Below are 27161 nucleotides of genomic sequence, written 5' to 3' on the forward strand. Positions count from 1 at the left end.
TTTGTTTATTTAATAAGAAAAAATAAATGATTAAAACTTTACTTTACTAAAATGAAATCACAAACCCAAATCTTAAAAAAGCTTTCGTCAGGTCGAGTGCCTGACTTCTTCAGAGTATCACTCACTGTGGCAACATTTCCAATTATATATTAATTAGATAATTAGAAAATTGAAAAGTTAAAAATTAAAAAATGAGAGCCTGCTTTACATTATTATCCATTAAAATTGTTAAAGAGCAAGTAGCCAAAAACCAAAATGTGGATAGTAGGTTGACATACAAACATAAATAATGTATGTATTTAAAATGTATGTAATACAGTAGGTCCACAAATCCTAATGTAGTAAACATGATTGTAAGCCTTCACAACCCAAAAATAATAATAATACAAAAATATATAATAATACAACATAATGTTGTTTACCTTTGTAAACTCTTCAGTTTCAACAAACTGGAAATTGAACAAGTATCATTTATACCAGGGTAGCAGTACGCATACAGCCTCACCTGCCAGCGTAATTCAGCTTCCTCTAACTGTAAAGATCTTGGACCACTCAAGATAGCAATCTACTGCTATTGACCATATTCCAGTCAACCAGTTTTTAATTTTTAACTTTTCAATTTTCTAATTATCTAATTAATATATAATTGGAAATGTTGTAAGATAAAAGAGAAAGTAGAAGACACCTGATCTACGAAAAGGCTTAAGTTATTTGTTTGATTTTATTTTTTTTTAATAAAAAATTTTTTAATTTAATTATTGGTGTGGTTACGGCTTGCTTTTTTTTTTTTTGTTGAGAAACTTTGCCGCTTTTTTCTGTTATTTAATAAGAAGTTTGATCCTTTTTCTTATGGCATTAATCAAATATTTAAGAACTTTAAAAATATAATTGATTGTAATTACATTAAACAATTCCTATTTCTTATATTCCCTATAGCATACTCATCTGATTGCCTAGATTCTTTCAACATCAATATGATGCAAAAATTAAAGGAAAATAACTTGATATCCTGGCATCAGTTTATTGAAAATAAGAATATTAAACCACTAAACCCATTTCTATGTAGTTTTGATAATAGTCAAGACAGTTGGTTGTTTATATGCTCATTATGGCAGTTTATAGAAAACAAAATGAGAGTATCAATCAATCCAGAGACTGAATCTATACCTAGTTTGATCCAGCTTTTTATTAGGTGTCTTGAAAAGACAGATGATCAAAAATTAAGTATCTCATCTATCTATAAGATACTAAGAGAAGACACTCTAAAGTTTGACTCAGATTTTTGGAATTACTATATAAAGATTAATGGAGAGCAAATATCTAATGAATCAAAAAAAAAACTGTTATTGAAATCTACATATGGTACCTCTTCTTCATTATATTGGAGATTGTATATGTATACATGGAAATTTATGAGTAGGAGTTTCTATACTCCACATAAAATAAATCTTATACTCAAAAACAGTGAAAGTAAATGCTGAAAATGTGATGAATTACTAGAGGCCAACTGGGTTCACATGTTCATTGAATGTAGAAATGTTGTTCAATATTGGAAAGACTTCAGATATTTTGTAAAGGCTTTATGGTCTGATAACTGTCATATTTCTACCTCACTAATCCTATTCAATGTTCCTATACCTAATGTAATACCTAAATCTCACATTCAGTTACTCTGGCCAGTTCTTGCAATTGTCAGAGAAGTTATTACTTTCAACTGGAAAAGTAAACAAGATTTGATTTTTAAAGAATTTATTAATTTAGCAAAAGTTGTTTGTAAAAAAGAACTGCAAACCATTTGTTATATAACTTATAACATTACTCATAAAAAATAGCATGGCAAAAATTGGAAAACCTTTTGAACAAATACTGATAACTTCTTATGGATAAACTTATTGTTTATCATGGATGAATATAAATATTGTAAATAGTTTTGTTATTGTTTTATTGTATTTGTTATATGTGCATTTGTGTATGTTTATAATAAAAACAAAATAAAAATGTTTTTGAAAAGAAAACACTGTATTCATTTTATGAAAGTAAAAATAAGCAACTGGACTGGTATTTCACAGCAGGAGTTGTTAATTGAAAGGGCTATGCCCCAAACCTGGCCATGAGAAAGCAACCTAGACCTTTAATAGTAAAGATGCAATCCTACTAGCAGAGTTGATTCTGATAAAACAGTGGCAGAAGGACAAAATACTAAAAGTGGGAGACAGTAGAGTGTTTATAGAAAATGATTACTCGTTATACGCCAGGCAGAAAAGGAGTATATTTAGTCCACTAATCAGAGAATGTTGAGAAGGAGGCATGAGATTCAAACTGCTATATCCAGCTATCTTTAGAATATTCTTTCCTGGAGGGACAAAATTATTTTTCAATGCAGAACACGCTAAGGAGGAAACACAAAATCTGTCCAACAAAAAGTGAGCTGTGAAACAGAAGGAGATTCTGCTTCTTGTTCTTCTGGTAATAAAGACCACAGAGAGACTGTGCCAGTAAAATCTTTGCCTGTGTTTCAAAGGAAAATGCTTGAGATGCAGAAAAAAGCACAAAGGTTGACTAGAAGAACTGAGAGTACATTGGAAAGGAAGCAAAGACTGGATTTGGGAGATCGAGATAAACAGGAATAAAACTGGCAACTCAGAAACTGACAAATAAATGTGGGATTATAAAGCATTAATTATATTTGTGAAATGTGACAGAACAAGAAAACCTGAAAATATTGGACTTTTTTTTTACTTTGTTAAACTTATAGGGACTGAGAGGCATCTGCCTTACTTCATGTCATTAATGTTTGGAGGAACACTTAGGAGAGGGGAAGAGGAAGGAAAGAGTTAACTGTAAGTAAAACAAAATTTTGTTTTTAACAGTGATATTTGTATAGTACATGATATCTGCTTGCTATAAAGTAAAGTTTTCTCAGTTTTCAAGTGTAATGGGCATACTAAAATAAATCAGTACCTCTGTTTTTCCTTCTTTTCTCTTTCTCCTTGTTCAATTTTAAGAAATATAGGCATAGCAATGCAAAAACACACAGAAAAGTCTGTTCAAAAGAGTAAGATACAAGACAAAAATGTGATTTTTCTCATTCTTGCATTGGGGAATGACTGGATTAAGGCTCTTGGCTTTAACTAGTAATACATTTTAAGAGAAAGCAAATAAATAAAAAAGAACATTGAACATAATAAAGCTCTCCTCTTGCAAATAAATACTTGTAGAAGCAACTTGTATCTGGTGCTCATATCTCCATTGAGACAATCTTTCTTTAAATTGCTAGGAGATAATGTTTTCTTAAAGCATTCAAGCATTTTCTCATTCTGGGAGAGCAATAAAGATAAGACAAAACCAGCAATTAGTAGACACACAGGCTGTACTGTACATGGATAACCTTCCTTTTTGGTTAACCCAAGTGTGTGAGTGTGGCTTTAGGTTTGGGACAATAGTTCCTAGTAGCAAAGTAAAACTTCAATAATTTCAGATGCACATAGTTTTGTGTGTTAAGTTAATAGGTTTTGGGGGTATATTGGGGTGTATTTGGGGTTTTTTTGTAAGATGCGACATATGCGCAAATAGATATAACAAGAAACAACTGCATAAAATATCACCCATCCAGGCATTAGTGTGTGCAGTAACACAACAGCTGGAACTAGATACTTAACAAAACAGCTGTTACAAATAAAAGTTGTCAATAATAAGTTTTCAATATAATGTCCCTTTCAATACTATCTTTAAATGTTAATGGTCTCACAGATATATAAAAAAAAGAAAGAGTAGGGAATTATATTAAAAATGTAGAGTGCAAATAGTTGTGCTATATGAAACACATTTGGAAAGAAATAAACATGTGAATTTGATAAAAAAAGGTTTTCAGTAAGGTTTTTCTGCAGAATACCTGGGACAAGGAAAAGAGGAGTACTTATATTAATTGCAAGAGGAGCTCCAATAGTGATAGAAGAGAATAAAAAGATAATAAAGGTAGCTGTAGTACTAAGGGGCTACTGGAAAGTGAGGAAGATCACACTGGCATGTATTCATATTCCACCTAAAATGACTATAATGGAGCTTAAGAAATTTTTGAGGAGAAATAATCAGTTTTCAGCTGGGAATATTACTTATAGGTGGGACTGGAATTTGATTTGCAGTAGGGAAGATGTGTCTGTGGGACCCCGAAGGGAAATATAACAAAGAAAGGTAGATTTTCGAAGAAATTCTGAAAATATTTGGCATGGAAGATATGAATTCACTAGTTGGAGCTTAGAATGAATTTCCATATTATTCCTCGAGATACAAAAACTAGGCTAGGCTAGACAGAATATGTGCATTTAATTGGAAGTTTTGATACTCATCCAATAACTATTTCAGATCACATGCCGATAATAACTAAAATAAAAATGCAGGGTAATGAAATAAAAATGAAATACTGATGCTTTCCCACCTATCTGTTGAAAAGAGAGGAATTTAACAAATGGATAGAAGAAATGATTCTGGAGTTATTAGAGAAGACAGAAACTTTTTCTGAAAATACAGCTAAGGAATGGAATTAAATTAAAGTGAAGTTTAAACATAGGGTGGAAATAAAAGAAAGATATCATTAAGAATCAACAATAATTATTTAGTGAGACTGACAAATGTTAAAATATTGCAGAATAGGGGAATCTCACAGAACAATAAGAGGAGCAATTTCAGAATACTAAGCAGAAAATAAAGGATTACTACACTATTATGCATGAATTTAGGAAGATTGCTGTTAAGCAACAGATTTTTGATAATAATGCTAGAGCACAAACACTTTTAGTGCAACGGCTCAGGTAACAGAAAGTAGAAAGGGTTGTCGCCAAGCTTAGGGAGCCCATAACAAGGAATAAAACAAGAGATCCTGTAGAAGTATTAGAAATATTTCAGAAAATTTATGAAATTCTGTATAAAGCAGAGAAATATGGAGAGCAAGAAAAAGAAAAGACACAATTACTAATAGGATAGGAGGAGATGAGATAAAAATGTTGATGTATAGCCAATCAACTGGAATGTCCCCAGGATACTTGCTTTCACTAATACAATCCTTCAACATAAAAACAATGGTTATTTCACCTCTGCAACTTTCCTGGACCTATCTAAAGCATTCAACATGGTCTCTCATAAGCAACTCATCACTGTCCTCAGTACTCTATCCTTCTCTCAATATGTCACAAACTGGTTCCAGAGCTAGCTGACTGACCGCCATCAATCTGTTATTCCCCAAGGATCCATCCTTGAACCCTTACTCTTCTCCATATTCACTAATAATCTAGCCTCTGCTACCAAACAGGCCACTCTCATACAGTACGCAGATGATTCCACCATCATCTGCTCAGCCCATTCCTTACCTGAACTTCAAAAGACCACACAGGAAGCCTTTTTCTCAGTTGAAACTTGGCTTTCAGATGCACAATTAATACTTAACCCAAACAAAACAAAACTCTTCATCTTCCAACCCACCAAACACAATCTAAACTCCCACCAATTTAATATTAAAGCCAATGACAACAACATTATCCCCTCAACAGACCACGTCAAACTACTTGGAGTTGAAATTGACAATAACCTCAAGTTTGACATCCACATTTCATTAACCATAAAAAAGTACACAAAGAACTAGGAGCTTTATACAGAAATAAGCAATTCCTCACCAAAACAGCCACGATTTCAGTTGTAAATAGCCATCTAATCTCCACCCTACTTTACGCATCTCCAGTATTTACCAACCTAAGGCAAAGTGAGTTAGGTAAACTCGAAGCTTGCTACAACAAAATAGCAAGGTTTGCCACTGGCACAAACTACCGTAGCCACCATTGCACCTCACTTACTGAACTAGGCTGGCTAGAATTCCCTCACCTCCTTCAATGGTACCAACTCTCACTCACCCACAAACTACAAAATCATCCTCTAAAACTACCCTCCCTCCAAAATCTACTCCAGCCCTATCATACCACCAGACCACTACGCTCCAACAACAAAAATCTATTACAGGTAACTAGAACCAGGAACTCTGCTGGAGAAGCTCTCGTCTCCAACTCCATAGCAAAATTATGGAATACCCTTCCTCACACTATAACTTCTGTGTCATCATGCACTAACTTCAAAGCTGCTCTAAAATCTCATCTAAAAGAGCATTGGGCATGCCCTGTAACAAACCTCTCTAACATCTCTACCCTAACCTCTCTAATCCCTTTCTTCCACCCCTCTAACTACCTCAGATTGCAGCCAAATACATTGCTTGTAAACCTATATCTCAGCTGTAATCTTAGCCACTGTTATTCAAGGGTAATAGCTGCTAGCTCAGCTATTAAAATACTTGCTAGTCTTTATGGCAACAGTGATATAAGTGTTGTACCATTTAACTAAATACTTAATTTCATTTTGAACTATAACAGTTTACTACTATTATTAAACAAAACCTACCTATACTTCTTGTAACTTGTAATTAATTGTTTTAATTGTTGTTTTTATTGTGGAACTTTTCTCCCCGGCCTCCGCTGAAAAAGGACCTGTGTCCAGTCAGATTTTCCCAGTCAACAAATGTAAATAAATAAATAAATAAATAAAATAAATAGATGGTATTCATGTGGAAGTTTGGAAGCTAGGAGGGGAAAAATGATAAAGATCTGCAAGGTTTTGTTTAACAATATTTTAAGATGAGAAGAAGTACCAACATCCTGGAAGAAACCTGTGGTTGATGTAATACATAAAGAGGGTAAAAACACATCATATTCAGTTTCATACAGGTCCATTTTAATCCTAAACTGTGATTATAAAGTGATTATGTCTATAATGGCTAAAATAATTGCCAAAAATTTATATAGATTGATCAATGCGGTTTTGTGGAGGGGAGGCAAACATTTGATAACATTAACAGAACATTGATGATCCAGATAAAAGCTGAATGTAAGAAAATACCACTGTCGTTGGTGTCTCGATGCAGAGAAAGCATTTGACAGAGTAAGCAGGGAGTTTATGAGCAAGGCAATAAAAGCATTTGCATTCCCTGATAACATTATAAGGTTGATTAGGAGGCTATATGAGGGATCAGGGGTGAAAATTAAAGTGTCTGGGTTGCTCTCTGATAATTTCTGTTTGAGCAGAGGAACCAGACAGGGGTGTTATCTTTCTCCTTTATTATCTGCATTATATTTAGAACTATTGGCAAAAAAATAAGAGACTCAGAAATTCAAGGATAAAATTTGTATGGTTGTCAAGAAAAACTGGTTCTAGTTGCAGAAGATATTATTTTATACCTGATAAAAACAGAAAAGGACATTTCAGTGTTATGGAACATTTTCAGGCAGTTTCAAATCTTTTTGGGATACAAAATTAATGAAGCTAAAACAAATACAATAGCTGTATATTATGTATCCACACATGAATTGATTCTGCAGTTTCCATATTTATGGGAACACGATAAAATGAAGCATTTAGGAATATGGATTAAAAAGGATTCTGGTGTGGCAACTAAGGATATGTGGGAAGAGACTTAACAAAATATAATACAAAAACTGAGAAACTGAAGATTCTGTTATATGGCTATGGATAGCAAAATACAAGCAGTTAAAACGTTTTTTAGTCCCTTTAGTTTTATACACAGTTCAGGCATATTTTTATCAACCGGGGGGAAGTTGTGGATAGCAATTAATAAAGATCTGAAGCATTTTATCTGGGAGAGGAAGATGGCAAGAGTCAAGTGGGATAAGCTGATTCTTCCAATTGAACAAGATGGTTCGGGATTACCTGATTTGAAGGGGTATTTCAGAGATACACATATAAGTCTCCTATACATAGGACAAGCAGAAATCTATAATTCAAAGTGGAAAAGGATGATGATGATGAAACAGCGGGAAGCTCAAGAAACAAGGAGAGACTGGGATTGTGGATGTAGACCCTTAAGGAAAATAACAATAAACATGCAGAATATTATATTCATAAGGTGGCAGAAAGTATTCTACAAACTAAGCCAACACTGGAATGGAGAAAGAAGATTCTGCTGATAGGGATGGCTGCAATTAGGGATACAGACAATAGGCAAGAGAGGGTTGGAATTTATCGGATATAACTGGTAAAAGAACCAAGGTACTAAAGGATTAGAGAGGGCATAGGGCAAGGTAATAGAATGGGAAGAGACCAAGAATTTATTTGGACTGTAGGATAGAGATTGCCTTCCCTATCAAGGACTGATATAAGAGTATAGACAAACAGAAAGAAATTGGGGGATCCTAAGTGAAAGACCAGCACTGGTAGAATTTTTAGTAGAATCTAGAACAGAATGTGCTGTTAAAAAAAGAATAATTAGTACAGCATACAAAATATTGCTTGATAATTCTAAGAATCAATCAGAGAAGGTTAGAAAGGATTGGGAAGAGAAACTGGATAAGCAATTCACAAAGAAACAATGGAGGGATATATGTATGTCTCCCAAAAAATGCAACAAAGTCTAAAAGATTTAGGATCTTTGCTTGGAATGTTTACATATGTATTTTTATCACTTAGACTCCAAGGAATTTTTTCCTCAAGTAGACAGCAAATGTTGGAGGTGTGATGAGGAAAAAAGGGATAACTGGGAACATATTTTCTGGGAGTGTATTGAGTTGTCAAACTTTAAAGATTCCCTGCAGACTGCTCTGTCAGAGATATTAGGTCAGCAAATCGGTATAACTAAGGAATTTATTTTTTGAGCTATGATATGGAATCAGAATTGCCTAGACATGGTAAACCCTTGCTGAGTCTAATTATTGTGGTTGCCGAAAAAGAAATTACTAGAAAGTGGAAATCATAGTCTAAACCAACTTTACTAGTAGAAGTGAATATAGTAACAGAGGTAAAACAACTGGAATTGGGATATTCAGAAAAGGGCAGGAGCAAATTACATAGGAAAAATGGGAATTGTTTGAACAACACATGCATTGGAGGAATGAGGTTTAAAGGAAGACAGGATATGAATGAGCTATATAATGTTTGCCTGACAATGATTGGCTAGATTATAAGTGATGAATAATGTTTGCGACTACAACTATGTCAATATGGTTTGTGATGTATAATGTTTGCAAATAAATTATGTCAATATGGTTCGTTTTCATTTCTATAAATGTATGATTGTCTATGTGATACATGATAATTTAATAAAGATGTTTCTTGTTTTAAAAAAAATTACAGACTAAACTGAGAAAAAAAGATAATACTGGACTGAAGACACTACTTGAAGGACCTGACCCATTCATAGCTCTCAACTGTTCAGATTTTCACAAAATGTCCAGATTTTTGCCTCATAATCTGGTCCATTTTTCATAAAACTGTTTTTTTCTGGCAAATTAGTAATAAATCATTAAAGACTGAAGTTAGAAAATATTGACAGATGTTTGAGTGTTAGACTTCATACCCCTCAGAAAAATTCATGCTAATATAAAACTTGTTATTATATTAACTTTCTAAGTTTGTAGAAGAAATATTTAAAAACTGTCCCTATTTTTGGGCCTCTGACCCACTTTTATTAATGGCTTTGTCCAGATTTCTTGCTCTAAGAGGTTAAGAGGTATGGCCCATTGCCAAAAAAAATTGAGGCAGAATCTACCCAAAATGCCAACCTGTTGTAACAGAATTGATTCTTGATGGTATTGATTGTCAGGAACACCTTTAAGTCTTCTTCTATTTCCATCTAGCAGTAGGTATCAGCTAAGTCTACCCATGAAATGCATAGCCCATCTAACATCCTGGCAGAAATGTCTTCAGTTCTTGGTAACGTATGCTGTTCCACTTGTAATGCTGGATTAATTATCAGTCTGAAGTCTGTTTTAGCATCCCCCTTTTCTACAGAGATGACTAAGGTCACCCCTGGACTCTAGTCTACTCTTGAAACCAATCCATCTGCAATGAGTCCGGCTCTTTTATACCTAATAAAGAGACCGCATAGGAAACTCAACATTCCTTGACAACTCATTTAGATACATTTTCCTTAAATAAGTTTACCCTTAATGGGTCACGGAATACAAATGCTACCTTTAAATACTCTTCAATTGTTTCCTCAGTAGCTTGCAGTACAGGAGGCCGTATTTGAAGGGTCTTATTTAGTCAACAACGTTCTTAATCACTTATGACCCCATAAGGGTGCACTCAAAAAGTCTAACACTTCTTTTCCATTATGCTCTGCTATCATACACTGTACCCTAAGAGTCATAACTTCCACAAGGGCTCTGTAATAGGTAGATGAGTGTTTTGCCCTTAACTGAGCTTCATCAGATCCAATGAAGCTTGCTTAAAGATGAAAGCATTCATCTATTTATTATCTTTTATTTTTCAATAAAGAAGTATTGATTTCTAAACAAGTTATAAGTGCTTAATTGCATTAATGTCTCAGAGAGCTTGTCTACAGTTTGTGGTTATTTTTTTCACCAAATTTTCACCAAATCCGTCTTCCAGCAGGTTTGCAATTTCAACAGGGTCACTGTGTGTGTGTGATGCCATCCACAATTAGTTCAGCACACATCTGAGTCCTACTTTTAAGGTTGTGGACATAGCTAAAGAAAGTCTATGGTTATTCCTGGCTATGGTTGCTAAATTTTTCTCTCAGTTGCTCTTTCAAGATTTGATGAGTTATCTTATTTGCTTGTTTAGACTGAGGAGGGTGCTTCTCCAGTTCTGGGGTCTCACTTTTGTATTTTTAGACAACAGTTGCTTTCGCTTATTGTATAATTTATTAATGCTAGACGTCCACCAGGATGGTTTGTTTTTTTCTTGAGGATCTTGCTTTAATCCTATTCAGCATGTCTGTGTCTATACATTTGTGCAGATGTTTACACAGGGCATCAGTGTATACCTAAGTATAGCAGTCAATGTTATCTGTGGAAACTGGAGCTTGGAAGTTGATTATACCTCCCCTAAGGAGTGTATAGTTTGCTTTAGTGAAGTTTTTTAGCCTGACTCCTCATTTGAGGAGTTCTGGTGCTATTGCTACTTCAAAAATGACTGATTTATGGTGGGATTTAACCAGTGTGGGCCCCACACTTAAGGTGTTGCATTGGTCACTCATATTGGTTAGGACCAGGTCTAGAAGACTGGAGTCCCTTGTGGGGTGGAGGGCATTTGAGTTAACAAAGTCCAGGAACTTTTGTGCGAATGTATTTGGGCTTGTATAAGTTTTTCCAATTAGTGGAAGGATAGTTGAAGTCACCCATGACTAGTGTGTTAGGCTGTACCTTAATTGTTTCAAGTAGGTTTAAATAAGCTGCGTGGGCATCTTGGTTCATGGAAGGGGTCCTGTAACTGATGATGACCTAAAGGGGTGTCTTACCCATGGTAATTTGGACTTGGAGTAGTTCTATAGAGTTTTCTTGTCTAACCAGTCTAGAGGTATAATTATCTTTAATGATGATAGATACTCCACCGCCTTTGGTTCTCACACCTTCAATTTGCTGTCTGAAAGTGTGGAAGATATTGTAACCTTGCAAGGCCAGGGTATTTTCTGCAGCCTTGAGCCAGGTTTCTGTGACTGCACAGATGGCAACATGTTCCAGGGAAAGGAGTGCTTCCAGAAAGTGCAGTTTCTGATTTTTAAACTCCTAGCATTTAGCAGCATGACCCTTAGTTTCTTTGTGTTTAATATTTTCATGTTGGGAATTTTGTTGCTGTGATCTTGCCTAAAAAAGGTATTATGAGTGAGGCAAGTGCCTTAGCCAGCAACCAAAAGCATAGAGGTGCCAGGTGAAGACCATTTCTGGCAAAGCAGCATGGTCTATCCACCATACCGTCCTAGGCTGACAGGAACTGAATACCCTTAGAATGACAAGAGAAACTAAGCCAATTATTGAAATCAATGATTTTCTGTTTATATTGTGTTATCATCCTAGGAGAGGGTAAAATGCTACTCAAAGATAGGGACATACATGCCTGGGACACATATTCTGAAAGCTCAATCATGTCTCTCTTCATGTAGTCCAGAGAGGGATGTCTCAAATTGTTCACACCAACATGAACTATGATGGAGTCATAAAGGTACTTGTTGTTGAGAGACATGAGTGCATGATCTGGTGCATCCTTGCACCAGAAAGGCAGCTGAGGAATACCTTGCATCAACTACAAAAGTGTTGTGGCAATAAGAGACTTATTTTAATGCAAACAAAAGACTGCTCATCTTTTTGGTCAGCAACTGAAAACATTATCAGTTTTCATGGTTTGGGCACAATGAAAGGAGACAAAACCTACAACTGCAAATGAACTACATGAAACATGGTCAAGAACATGTAAAACTCCATTTCCAAGGAGGAAAAAAAGAAAGAATGGGCCTGTATGCACATTGGGGGAGTTAGGGTTAGAGTCAAAGACAAGTTAAAAACAATTCTAGTCTCGTAGTTTCATGATGAGTTCTCACCTGAAGAATGGGATACTGGAGGACAACAAAGGGGTCCCCTAATGACAGAACCACCATCCTTTCAAAAAAGATTTTCACTCTTTCGCTCAAAATTAGGAACATGGTCAACTAGGAAACAAGGGTATTGCATGGCTAGGTTTGTTAAGGCCACTAGCCCAGTAACCTCCTATGAATTTAAAAAGTGTAGCACGGTAGTGCATTATCAAAACCCTAATCACTGACATTCACTTGCTTTAATTAACTGGGAAATCCAGGTAAGCAATGTCAATTACTATTGAAAGACAAAAAAGAAAACTTCCAACAACTAATAATAAAACAGAAATAATATGTGATCGATACATTGTAAGACCATTGATCATAGGCTGAACACACTAATCAAGCAGGTGAAATATACACATCAAGACGATTAAATCATTCAATTTATACACACAGTATCCAACAGGAAGCCATATTTTCATTAATCAGACAAAAATATATCAAGCAGGCAATAGATGTCATGATCACAGAAGGCAGTACATCATACACCTCTCTGATTACTCTAGTAACTTCATGAAACATGTTTTACTTCCTGAAAATAGAAAACTATTGCACCTCACTACAAAGATCTGTTTTATATATTTATATGGTTTATTATCTGCAGGTTGACACTACCTACTCTGAAACTGGCAATGCCAACTTCACAACACCAAATCTCACATTATTGACAACACAGTTTGCTGAAATCCCAGACTTGACCCCACCCCCAGGACCCATGCTAGTTCTTGTTCCTGTGTCCAGAATAGTTGAGACTTTTGTGATTTGGTGTTTCAGAATGTTTCTGGTTTTCAGTGGTGCAAGATTTGGTGTTGTGAAGTCAGCACTGCCAAGTTTCAATGTAGATAGCATCAACCTTCTGATAGTATACCTGTATACTCTGTGTGTGCGTGTGTGTGTGTGTGTGTGTGTGTGTGTGTGTGTGTGTGTGTGTGTGTGTGTGTGTGTGTGTGTGTGTGTGTCTTCTCAAAACTTGAATGGAAAGAACACCCACACTCAACACACCAGCCATTTTGTTTCAAGTGTAGTCACTTGACAGGAAAAGAAGAGAAATTAAAAGGCTATGTTGCAGGAGGGAGAGAAGACTTCCCTGTACCCCATATCCCTGCTCCCAGAGCCATAGCTGGCTCATCAAGTGCACCATACCGGTCCTTAATTTGGTGCTCCACCTGCACAGCTCTTCAGTTAAACAGCTAAAAAAGTCTGCTCCCATTTTGTGCTGCTCCACACCAGGATCTATTCCCCACATCCATCCTTTCAGCTCTTCAGTTGAGGAGCAAAGAGAAAGAACTTCTGCTTCTGCTATTGAACTGCAGCAAACCTTGCTATGGCTTACAATGCACGTGCATGAAAAGTGCATTTGAGCATATCTGTATATGCATTCAGAAATTCTGGTACAGAAAAGAATGCAACCCCTAACATCATGCACGTCCCTTACCCCACCCTGAGTGCACTTCTACATACTTATTTACATAAAGCAGCTCTGAGACAGCATTACAGTGGGGAAAAGACCCTGATCCTCACTGTCCAGTGATCTCATTCCACCACCACCACCAGCAAAATTTGTCTTTGAAGTGTGAATTGACCAAAAAAATCTGGCAATTCACACTTTGACATAATAAACATTCAAGCAACTGTACTACATCTATGTGCATTCAGTCAGAACTGAAATGAACGCCGTAACACCTGCTACTCCCTACCTAAGTTGTACAGTCCCATTATCCTTACTTTACAAGACACTTTCCCCTGCTGCATGGTTTCATTTATTCCCATCTACACTTATTATTTTTTTTAATTTTGACTTCATTTAAGTCAATTTGCCCTTTGCCTTTCTTAATGCATCCGATCAGTTTAAAAGAGAATGCACTTTGTAAGCTAAACTAGCATCATGCACTTTGCTTCAGACATATATCCAAAACTACATTGTGCATACATCCCCATTCTATCCTGTTAATTACAATTCAATATTATGAACTCTGTGCAATATAAAATCATTCTTGCCACTCCCTGTTCTGCAGCTTCATTCTTCTCTCTCTCTCTTTTTTTAATATTTTTTGCATCTCTCTTTCTGCTGACCACCAGCCCTATCTATTAATCTTAAGACCATTCATTCTTTAGACAGCAGCCTTCTGAGGGAGAAACAGCTGGAGAGAGCTGTCATCCAGGCAGCCATAAACAGTGTGTGTGTGTGTGTGTGTGTGTGTGTGTGTGTGTGTGTGTGTGTGTGTGTGTGTGTGTGTGTGTGTGTGTGTGCGCCCCCTGTCTCACAGTGTCTGCCATGCTATAGGGATGGTGATAACCCTTGGCTCAGTGATTTGAGGGTTTGGCTTCACTCCACTCCCCAAAGACTGAGGCCACACATATTTAAAGGGCCAACTCTGATTGTCCTCAGACCAAAGAACTACACAACACCCCACCCACATAGTCACATCATTCATGAGCTGGAAGTCTAGAAGATTGGTATTGAGTTAAGCCCTCCTCTTGGTATCTGACATACATATTTATGCTACTGCCAGGGCTTGCAATACTTCCCCACCGCTTGGGTGCTTCTATGCATGTGCTGTGAAGGCTTCTGTCACTGGTTTGGTGCTGCCACGCTCATGTCCTTCGTCATGCACACAACACTCCCATATGGTACAGTACAGTATAGTTAAGTATTAAAAGTGATCAGACTGTCTCCCTAGGACTGGCAATCTGCCAATCCTCCTTTGTCAGCTCCTGTAGCATCTTTGCTGTTAATCAAATCTGGGTCGTCTGAGTAGCATCAGAGTTTTATCCCTCTGTATCACGTAACTAATATTTTGCAACTTCATTCCAGAAAAAGAGCTCTCTCTTTCTAAGTACATCAGCTGGTGGATAAGCACCTCATACTGCACTACCCACTGGACTTGAACACACCCTCTTTGGCAATGTCTAAATATGCATCTTTCCCAGGCCCTTTAAGCTCACCCTTTATGAGGCAGCAATTGACTCAACATTCTTGTTTCAGATAAGGCTCACGAGTTTGCCTATTCTGTGAAGTCTTACATCTGCCACATGAGCTGCTGGTTACTGGTGTTATCATATTGCTGTATCTGTTTAACATACAGACACTGCCAGGGTGATATGGGCCATTCCCACAGATGTGATAGAGCACATTACAGCTCATTCTGGATCATCTGGCAGCCAGTACATTTCTGTCAAGTGCTCTATCACTTGCTCAATCCTTGGCCACCATGTATAACATATAGCCAATAAATTTATCAGCATGACTCCAGGATGACAAACAGTGAAAAATCTGTATGTTCAAAAACCTGTGAAATACCTGCACTGTGTTAAAAATACCAGTACTGGTCTCTCGACCTCAATGTAAGTAAATTATTTAATTTTATTATTTCAAGAACTGTTACTCATGACTGAATGACACTGCAGGCTTCTGGAACTGCAAACCTCTTCCAGGGCAACCAAACACCTGCGTTCAGGTACTGCCCCAGAGAGCCAGGTCAAAGCATTGAGCAGCCAATGGCCAGACCTGCTGTCTTGGGCAAAGGTTGAGAGTCCAGCTTCCAAATGGTTGATACTTGATGGAGACCAGAAGACTGACACTAATGTGTTTGTTATGTGTACTATATGTCTGAGAATGGGATAGTATCTGTAGGACCAAAACACTCTTAACACATGGCATGCTGCACATCACTGTCCCTAGTGAAGGTTATGGAAGATAAGTAAATGACTCATTCAGTCTGCAGTATTATGGCCCTGATTTCTATTTTTCCAACATTATATTCACCCCTTCAGAGGTTATTACGCATGGAATGAATTGGTTACATAATGGGCACTGGTGGAGGGACAAAACTCTAAGGACAGTAGAAGGAAACATCTAAGAACAGTACAGGTACATGAGAGTGAAACCTGAGGAAGATAAGCAATTGATGTGTAATTGACTATGGAGTTTAGTTCCTTCAGATTATCTGTAGAAAAATTAGTTTTAATAAATATATATATCTTTAAACAATTCAGAAATTGTGTTGTCAAACAGTAATATTTATTTATTTATGTATTTATTTATTTATTTATTTTATTTTACATTTGTTAACCAGGATTGTCTGACTGAGCAAAAGCCCTTTTTCAGCAGAGGCCCAGGGAGAAAAGCTCCAAATACATAGTTACAAAAAATATAACCATTACAAACACAGTTAACATTATAATCATTCATAATAAAACTTGTAGAACAGTTATCATATATATGCAATTACAATTATTTATAAAAATGTTATGAAGAATACTGCAGCAGAAGGAAAGGATACCATGTTAGGTAAAAAATGATGAAGTAGACTACTTTAAGTTGTAAATGTTTCGGTATAGAGGAGAAGAAATGATGGTAAGACAGAGGAAGTTAGGTTTGTTATTTAGTGAAGGTATACTCAAGGAGGCTGAGAACAGGTACAAATCCAGTGACTTTTAAAGGACTCTTTAATGGCTAGTTTGAATACTTTAGGATGTGAAAGTGATCTAACTTCTTGTGGGAGTTTGTTCCAAGCAATAGAGGGATGGTAGCTGTATGTAATGGCTCCTATTTTGGACTTGGACTTGTAAATTTGTAAAAGGTCTTGGGTGGAGCTCCTGAGTAGTCTAGATGGGACATAGTGGGAGATTATGGTGCCTAGTGCTGGACAGTAGGGTGGTGAATAAATAATGGAGTGTATAATTTGGAACTGAGAGAGGAGTAGGAGGTGTGGTAGTTTGAGCCCGTTTAGATGTTTGAGAGAGATACAGTGGTGAGATTTGTAGGCTTGTTGTACAGCAAATCTGGCTATTTTGTGATAGATTGATTCGAGTTTGCTAAGTAAGGTGGAGTTAAGATTTGTGAGTATTTGGGAGCAGTATGTTAGTCATGGCAAAAGATAAGCATGTGTGATTGTGGTTCTAGATTCAGGGGTTAGGAATTTTTTATTTCTGTAGAGAAGTCCTAGTTTTTGATGGGTTTTCCTGATACAGTTATTTATATGGAGGTCGAATTTTAGCTGATCATCAATGGCTACACCAAGGAGCTTAGTACTAGAGTCAGCAACTATGAGACCGTGATTTAGTGATTTTATTTGAAAAGTAGATTTGATATGAGTAACAGTTTTGGGGAGAAAGAGTAAGAGTTTGTTTTTTTTGGGATTAAGAATGAGCTGATTATTGGTGAGCCAGGTTTCAACAGAGTTGAAAGAAGACTGGGTAGCAGTTAGAAGTTCAGAGGGTGAGTCAGCAATGGTGATAACTGTGGAGTTGTCAGCATATTGGACTAATGAGGATTGTGGACAAGAGGAGTAGGGTGGGTTGGTGAAGATTTTGAAAAGTAGTGGTCCAAGGATGGATCCTTGGGAACACCCATTTTCATTGGAAGGGGAGGTAATAGTGAGGAGTGCCATCTTCCTGATTGCTGTCAGTCAGTGAGATAGCTGGAGAACCATGCTATTGTAGTAGAAAAGTTGAGATCAGAGAGTTTATTCAGTAGCACAGTATGTTAGACAGTGTCGAAGGCTATTGAGAGGTCAAGGAATAAGCATGAGATAAGTTTATGATTATCTCTAGCTATAGAAATGGTGTTGAGAAAGGAAAGTAGAGCTGTAGTGGTACTATGTTTGGGTCAGAAACCGTGCTTAGTGGTAGTGAGGCATGTGCCTTGTATAAGATAATGCATTACTTGTGTATGTATGCATTTTTCTAAGACTTTAGACAGAGGGGAGAGGATAGCTATTGGTCTGAAGTTTGAGAGTTCTGTGGAATTGCCACCTTTGTGAATAGGTATGGTGTACAATTGTTTCCAGATAGCAGGTACTTTAGCTTCAGAGATGGAACGGTTGATTAAAATAGATACTGGGAAAGCAATAGACGGAGCAGCAATCTGAAGAAAGTAAGATGGGATACTGTCAACAGAAACAGAGCGTGGTTTTAGTTTGGAAAGAAGGGTTTTGATGTAAGCAGTAGGGGCTGCTTTAAGGAAAAAAGAGTTTGCAGAGTTGGCTGTGGGTGGAGGTTCCAAGCAATTTAGAACATTGTTACTGGAGTATTTTAGATTAGGATTGAAAAGTTTGGCTATTGACTGAATGAAATAGGCATTGAATGTGTTAGCAGTCTTTTTGGGAGATTTGTCAGGAGATGGATTAGGTGAAGTATGATTACCAGGATGAAGTATTTGGTTTATGGCATTCCAGAATGTTTTTGGATCTGATTTTAGGGCAGCTGGAGGTTTATAGTAGAAGTCTTTTTTATCTTTATCAATAAATTTTTTTGTCTTATTTCTCAGTTCTTTATACTTTTGCAGATCTGCTGGTAGTTTGGTTTGGGTCCACGTTTTCCAGGCTCGGTCTCTGGCTGTCATGAGACTGTGAGTATTCTTAGATAGCCAAGGGGATATAGTAGCTTTTATCCTTACTTTCCATAATGGGGTTAGTAAGTTTACGATATTTAGGAAGGTTGAGTTAAAAGCTTGAACTGCTTCATCAAGTGGGGGCTGGGTGAGGAAGTTCCAGTTTATTCCGAGTAAGAGATTATTACAAGCTTCTTGGTTGAATTTGGATAATTTACGACAGGTTATGTACCTATGTGGTTTAGATACATGGGAGGTATGTCTAAGTACCTTTATTGGAGAGTGGTCACTCAGGGAGTCAGGGAGTGTTTCAGGACTATGGTATTTAGAGGGATTTGAGACAAGAATCCAGTCAATGAGTGTACTGGTGGAATGAGCGTTATTGGTATGAGTAGGCTGGTAGAAAAGTTGTGAAAAGCCATATAGATTTATATGGTATGTTGAGTTAGGACTAGTGAATGTTTCCCAGTTTATGTTCACGTCCCCAAGGAGGATGATTTCATTAGGGATGTTGTGGGAGAGGTGGGAGAGAATGCTTTCTAATAAGGGAATGTTGTCCCCTGGTATAATGTAGATAGATACGACAGTAATAGTAGCATTTCTGTTTGGCTGGTTGACAGAATATTGCAGGCTGTCTTGTTAAGGTCAGATGGGCAAAATACTGGCAGCAGCAAAAAATTATCAGTTAAAAGTATCACATCCCATTTGCAAATGTGTTTATGAACACAAAGTCAATTACATTTTAATTTACTGCAAGTATGTACTCCTCCCCTGAATGAGTTAGATTTGTTGAATGTTCTATATTGTTCTTTCTCAAGTAGATGGTAAATATTTTCTAACTAAAAGTATGTAAATGCGTTGGACAAAAACAACACTTGGTTTCAGTCAATGAGGACAAGGAGATGCCCTAATATCAGCTGCAGGTTACAAATAAGGACATTGAAATGCCTGCTGCTAAATTATTGGCCTTCCCCAAATTTACATATGCTACTAGCAAAAATAAACTAGATTTGGGTGGTGGAATATAACCCAGCAGTACTTTCTGTTATGATATACACAAGAATGGAACATGAAACATAGTGTAGTATGAACAGTTTCACTAACTCCATATTGTTCAACAGAAACATTCATTAATCCTAACCATTTTTTAAATTCCATTAAGTGGCAAGAAATATAAAGTTATCTTATCCATAGCTTGCCAGAAGGACATCATCTACTTTTTCTTGTCCAGTTGTTTTGAATTAATTGGTCAGACTGCAGAACTATCAGTGCAGTGCAGACAATTTGTCATCCTGGCCAAATGCTGTAATTGTCCTGAGGACTGATTAGCCTTTGAAAGTATCCAGAATAGAAGCACTAGGTTCCAAACAGCTAAATTGTCTATTGTGAGTTATTTTTCTTGCAGTACTGTAGCTGACAAAGGCCAGCTGTTTTAACTGGACACCTGTGTTATGTTTTACAAAAAAAAAAAAAAGGAACAAGTCTAGACAGAGATGTAACAATATCATAGCAACAAAATCAGTCTTAGCTGTTTGCGTTAGCAACACAGAGTTCTGAATGAAAGTGTAAAGACAGTAAAAGCATGTAGCTTTCTCATACCTGTAATTAAAAGCTTAATTAATGCACAGAAAAATAACACACTCTCTATAGCGTTATTATTCATGTAAATCTTGTAAAGGAATTATTTTAATACTTGTTTGAAAAGACACATATGAGTTTGCATTCAATAGGCCTTTGAATCAGCATGTATCCTGCTGACTTCTCCATGATATGAAATCTAGTGTATTGTCTGGTTGTTTTTGCTTTATCATGTGTGTGTGTGTGTGTGTGTGTGTGTGTGTGTGTGTGTGTGTGTGTGTGTGTGTGTGTGTGTGTTAATTATGCCCTTGGTCAGATTAAGCAAGACACCCACTGCACACCTATTGCTTTAACTGAATATATGTTGATGTTGTGTGGGGCTTTTCAGATCAGAATAAGCAAAAGGGCTCCATCTCCAATTCACTCCCAAAAACATGTCCTGAGTTGCTACATAGATATGGATTCTAGTACTAGAATTTCTAATGCCACCCACATATTTTCTGATGTGATTCTCAGAGCCAACAGTGACATTAATAACATTAAATTCAGAACGTTTTGCAAAGTTTCTGCAAACTGAAAATGGTTAGAAGGTTATGCAATTAGAAACAGACAATGAAGTTTAATTACACTAACCTCCAGGGTGCTTATTTGTAACAAACATTAGGGACAGTCTGTTACATGAAGTAAGACTTTGCTAACATCCAGGGGGCAGTGCAAAGAAGTTGCTATAAAACTGACCTGCACATACGCACATGCCCGCGTGCGTGCAATAATGAAATCGCTATCCAAGGCTCACTTTTTTTATATAAACAGTAACTGCAAGATTACCCCCCCCCCCCCAACTCTACCAGACCAAAATAGTCTCCTTCTGAATGATTATTAATAAAAAAAATGACGCAATTTATTTGAGAGGGAAATAGTGCAAGAGTTAACTGGGAGAAGTTCTACCCACAAGACAAAGTAGTTTAGGATTATATGATTTGAAGGGATATTTTAGAGCTACATAGTTAAAACTGATATACATAACACAAGCAGAAGGTTATAAATCAAAGTGGGGAGGGATAATGATGAAATGGGTGTAAGGAGAGAGTATAATTTTGAATGTAGCTTGTCAAGGAGACTAGTAGCCACACATAATATTAATTATAATCATAAAGTAGCAGAATGCACTCTAATAACTAAGCCAACATAGCTAAACCAACTATATCAGAAGTAGCGAATATAGTAACAGAGGTAAAACAACTGGAACTGAGATCTTTAGAAAAAGGTAGGAGCAAACTGCATAGGAAAAAATGGGAATTGTGGGAATACATACAGGGGAGGAATGAGGTTTAACAGAAGGCAGGACTTAAATGAGTTATGTAATGCTTGAAAGCAATTGGGTAGATTGTAAGCAATGTATAATATTTGCAAATGGAAGTGTTTCAGTACGGTTTGTGATGTAAAATCCTTGGAACTAGGATTGTGTCGGTGTGGTTTGTTTTCATTTATATAAATGTATGATTGCTTATGTCGCAAGTGATGATTTAATAAAGATGCTTCTTTTGTAAAAATAGGTTGCAGGAATTGAATAATTTATGTAATGTTGCTTAGGTTATAGGCTCAGAGGTTCACAGGTGTTTACTAAGCTAACGACCACAAGCTCCTTTTTAAGCCTAGCCATGCATTCCAAATCTCTGACAAGTTCTAGTACCCTTGATAAGTGTAAGCATGGGCCTGAGAAATGAACCATTTACAGGGCATCTGTGTCCACTAGAGATATAGATATGGATATGATATATAGCAATATATGTGAAGCATAATGTTTGTTAATTTTAACTTGTTAATACAGTTTGATTACTTTTATATAAATGTAAATATGCCTATGTCACAAGTGATAATTCAATAAAGGTGTTAAAAAAATATAAGAATGGAGTAAGATTTTGCATGTAGGGATGACTGTAAGTAGGGGCAGAAAAAATAGACAAGAGGGAGTTGGAATTCACTGCAGAAAATTAGCAAAGGAACCAAGGCACTGGAAGCAAAAACTTAAGACAGAAAGATAATAGAATAGGATGAGGCCGCTCAGAAATCTGGACTGCAGGTTACAGACTGCCTTCCCTAGCAGGGATTAATATCAGAGTAGGCTGAAAAATATTGGGAAGAAAAACTGGAAAGGCACTACACAAGGGAACATTGAGACAATATCTGTATGGCTACCAAGTATGCAAAAAAGTCCAGAAAGTTAAGGCTTTTTGCTTGGAAGTGCTTGCATAGTATTTGTATAACCCAAGCAGACTTCAGAGATGCTTTCCTCATGTACAGCAAGGTGGGATGGGAAACAGAGAGATAAATAATTGGAAATGTGTTTTTTTTTTGGGAGTGTAACAACTTAACATTTTTTAAAGTTCACTTTAGAGTACTTTGTCAGAAATGTTGAGGAAGCAAATTGTTGTAACTAAGGAAATGGTTGTTTTGAGATGGAACACCTAACCTGAATTGCCTGTACATAGTAATGCTACTGGCAGCCAAAAAAGCCATTATTAGAAAATGGAAATAAAAATCTAAACCATTACTGAAGAAATAAATGCTGAAAAGGAGATAAAAGAACTGAAGGTGGGATCTGCAGAAAATAGACGCAGTGAATTACACAGAAATAAATAGAATTGATGGGAACAATACATGCATTGTAATGTTCAAGACGAAAAGTAAGCTTTAAGGAATGGCAGGAAATGAACAATTTATGTAATATTAGAGTGAAAGAATTGTCATATATATATATATATATATATATATATATATATATATATATATATATATATATATATATATACACACACCAACTGCATGAAAACGATGAGAAATAGCACTACAGTTTGTTTTATTTTTTATTCATGTATAAGCACCTATGTCACTGTTGCAATTCTGATTTAATAAAGATGTTTAAAAAAATCCCCTTCATCTTTGCAATTAGTAATAATAGAGGTGCATAACATTGCCTCCTAGGACAAGCTGTCAAGCCTCTTAAGAGAATGATAACTACACGGTTCAATCCCAGTCTCTGTTTGCAATGTCTTCCTCTGCTCATGTATACGTTTTTCTCAACTTTAAATTCTGCTCCAACAGATCCCTGTCCTTGCAGAGTGTACAGGTTGTCAGCTGGGTCTCTGCATTACTCCTTAGTATGGGTGGATACATGTTAGAACTTCTGGTGGAGCAAGCTTCACAATAAGGATTTAGTCTGATCCCAAGAGTACCCAAGGATTTTGTTATCCTAAATGGTGAGCTGTCAGTCCACATGCCCTTCTAGTGAGTAAAGCCACAACTTTAGTAAGCTCATGTCACATAAGCCATACTTTCACCACTCTCACATAACACAAGCCACAGGGCTAGGGTGTCTTTCCCTACCATCCCAATTTATCCACCCCAAAGGTTGCATTATCTTTATAGGAAGCACACCTTAACTTATTTCCCCTACTAACTGTACTTCCAAATGTTAACCCTAGTCTTCCTCTACTAAACTAATTACATAACCAAAATACATACTCACTTAACCTCTCCCTTGTCCCATCTTATCCAGTGCCATACAGCAAGAGTTGTATTGTCACCAGTATAAATGACACTGCTACAACTACTGTTATTACTAGTCTGTCTCTTTTCTTCCAGATACTTCATTAGTAAATATTTCCATTATTAGAGATTTCTGAGAATCTTTAATTGTGTATGATAATCTGGAATCTGTGCTATTAATTAATAAAAAATGTCTACTGTCTCTTCAGTTCTTTTGCCACTGTAATATAATTTGCTTCTCACCAAGCAGGACAACTCATAGTACCTTCTCCAAGAACAGGAGGGGACTTTGCCTGGTATCTTAGCCAATTTGAGACCATGTGCAACTGTGTCAGTCATTCAGCTGGTTGCTTCCTTCATGCCAGGAAGCTCAGAATGACAGGGGTTTTAGCCTACCATCAGACATTTACATTCATATTCTAGTACTAACACTGTACTGAAGGAAGAGAGAGAGAGATTATGGACTTCCAGCCTTTAATCACTTATTTTGTCTGTTAACCACTGCATAATACCATACTAGAGATGAGATGAATAACTAAGATTCTGTCTGAGTTTTTAAAAATGTTTTTGTGCCAGCCCAATGATATAGAGGGATAAACCCCTAACTATGGCCCAGGTGACCCAAGTTCATTAAGAGGCTTGCCTGTTTGAAGGAGCTGGCAGGAAGGATGGGAGTGTCTATCCTGGTGGGAGGCTGCATGCTGACATCATTCTAATAGGGGTGTGATGGAGGCCAGAGCTCAAAGAGAAAACACCGGGATGCCGAGTGGGAGAATGAGCAATAGCATTGTTGCCCTATGGGCCCAGATGTGGAACTGAGGTAGCTCCCCATCTCCCATCCAGCCTCAACATGACATTACATTTCAAGAAAGGGACTTAGAGCAAAGAAAAAACTCCTGCCTCCTAGGACAGAGCATTGTTCCTAGACTCTTGACTCTTCCCTCCAGGCAGTGTAAAATAAATAACTCTGAAGCTGAGCCCCTACACCTGGAGAAGTAAATGAGTCTATAGAGCAGCAGGAGGGGGTCTACATAGTCTGGGAAGCTGGCCCACAAAAATGATTTTGTTCTTTCCTGCTGAACTTCACTTGCAGCTAGACACTACAGTTGACCTCCCAACCTCTGCTGGATGAAGTATCCTGGTTTAACATACAGCTGGAAATGATTCCCGACCCTTCCTCCTCCTCTCTAGGGAATTGAACCTTATACACCTTGTGTTCCAACCTGAAGCTTTGGTAGTCTGTTGCCCAATGCCACTCCTATTGTCCTAACCCTCAAACAATACCTCTGTATTCCCTGCCCCAGGTTTGGAATCGCTAGCATAGAGAAAATGGAATAGAAGGTGGAGAGCAAGTTGTACCTGGTACTATCCCCTGAGTTAGGGACTGCTGGTGGGATGAGAATGAGAATGGGAATGGGAATGCAGTGCCCTGGGGTGGGGCATAGCTATGCACCTGCAGAATCATCCTTGTTACTTGTCTGGCTTTTTCCCTGGCTCTACTCCACCCCCTGCTGAGATATCCTTTGTAGACTGAGTGTGCAATGCGGGACACCCTTCAAATATTTATCTTCTTTGGGCTCTAGGGCAACCACTCCATCTTGGTTAACCTGTCCTTCCCAGCCAATTGATTGCTCCCAGCCCCTGCCTCCCACACGGCTTGACAAGTGACCTTTTGCATTGTTACACCACTCATTCCCCCCCCCCACACACACACACACACACACACACACACACACACACACACACACGCACACACACATGCACACACACACAGGATGGGCATGCTTTTCTCCTTATCTGTACCATCACACACCTGAGATGCTAACTGAACTCAGGTCACCTGAGGTGTACCTGTTGTTTTATCCCTGTACACCATTTGATGCAGGCTAAACTTTATGCATTGTTGATTCTAGGTAGTACCATAGCGAGTGGATTGACAGACTGGCTGTAGCTTCATATTATAGACAGAAGTTATTTTTTAAATGTTGCCATGTTTCTGCAGACACAAGCATTTGATAACATCATAGCTTTCACATCTGAATCACATGTACAAGACTGTGGACACCACAAATTTTCATTAACTCATTATGGTGTCTGAGATGTTATTCTCTTTTGCATCAGACAAGGAGCAAAATTTCCAGTGCTCCTCACTGTCTACCTGCCAGAGACAGAAAGAAAACCCTTTGCCTAGTCAATCCTCTCCCCCTAGTAGGACCTCCATTGCCTGGATCACTGGCCATACCCAGGTGAGCACCCTGGATTAAAGATGGGAACCCCAGCCTCCACACCAGCTGGTCAGCCGCCCTTCTGACTTGATTGCAGTCCCGATGCATGTTAAACATCCCAAAGTAACTCTCATTGAAAAGCAAAGGCACTTTTGACAAAAATACCATTTATAATACATACTGTTAATGCCATCACCAGAGATAGTTTAATGTACAAAAAGATTCAAGAGCAGCCAGAATGTAATCCCATGTCTGTGTTCGTATCCTAATCCAATTGTCACAGCCTAACCAAGAGATACTTGACTTGTTACACAGCTCTTTACAGCTTCATCTCAAAACTAGGAATGCTGCAAGGCTTGTTAAAAACATGAAAAAGTTCCTTATAGTCAGTATATTATCATATCTGTAAAATAATAATGCTTCTGTACTTTAAACTGTAGGAATAATGTTTCATCTTGGTTGCAACCCCAGGGAAACTGGAAGGAGTTTATTAAGTATAAATAATTCTGTCTTACAGAACAATAATTCTATGGAGCTGGAAAGTAGTAATATGTACAGTAGTTTCTAAGTTGTAAACATGCATTCTAATTGAGTAAGGCAGAGTATATTCTCTAGTCTGTTATTCAGGCCAAAATGGCTTCCCTCAAAAGCAGGAAACAGAATGTTTGCATCAGAGTTTGTTTGTTTTTGTATTTCCTCTCCACTTACAAACTGTATGACCTTGATGAGGATGCTTTACCAAATAAAAATAAGCTTTCAGGTCACCTCCATACCTATCAAGCTCTTAGAGCAAGAAATATGGACAAAACCATAAATAAAAGTGGAGAAAGGCCCCAAAAATAGGGACAATTTGTATATATTGCGCTTACAGACTTAAAAAGTTGATAGTATAACATCTTTTGCATTAACATGAATTTTCTGAAGGGTATGACGTCTGAAACTCAAATGCTGTCATTGTTTTCTAACTTCAGTCTTTAATGATTTGTCACTAATTTGCCAGAAAAAAACACATATTTATGAAAAACAGACCAAAAATATGAGGCAAAAATCT

General features: G+C 37.2%; 1 protein-coding gene across 1 annotated transcript in view; it reads left to right on the plus strand.

Moving 5' to 3' along the window:
* KLHL6 (kelch like family member 6) overlaps positions 1-27161 on the plus strand; it is a 438836-nt gene that overhangs the window by 129394 nt on the left and 282281 nt on the right. The gene's annotated exons all lie outside the window — the stretch shown is intronic.

The sequence above is a fragment of the Protopterus annectens genome, chromosome 4.part1 (genome assembly GCF_019279795.1).
Source record: "Protopterus annectens isolate FY-2018-M chromosome 4.part1, PAN1.0, whole genome shotgun sequence".
Lineage (NCBI taxonomy): Eukaryota > Metazoa > Chordata > Ceratodontiformes > Protopteridae > Protopterus > Protopterus annectens.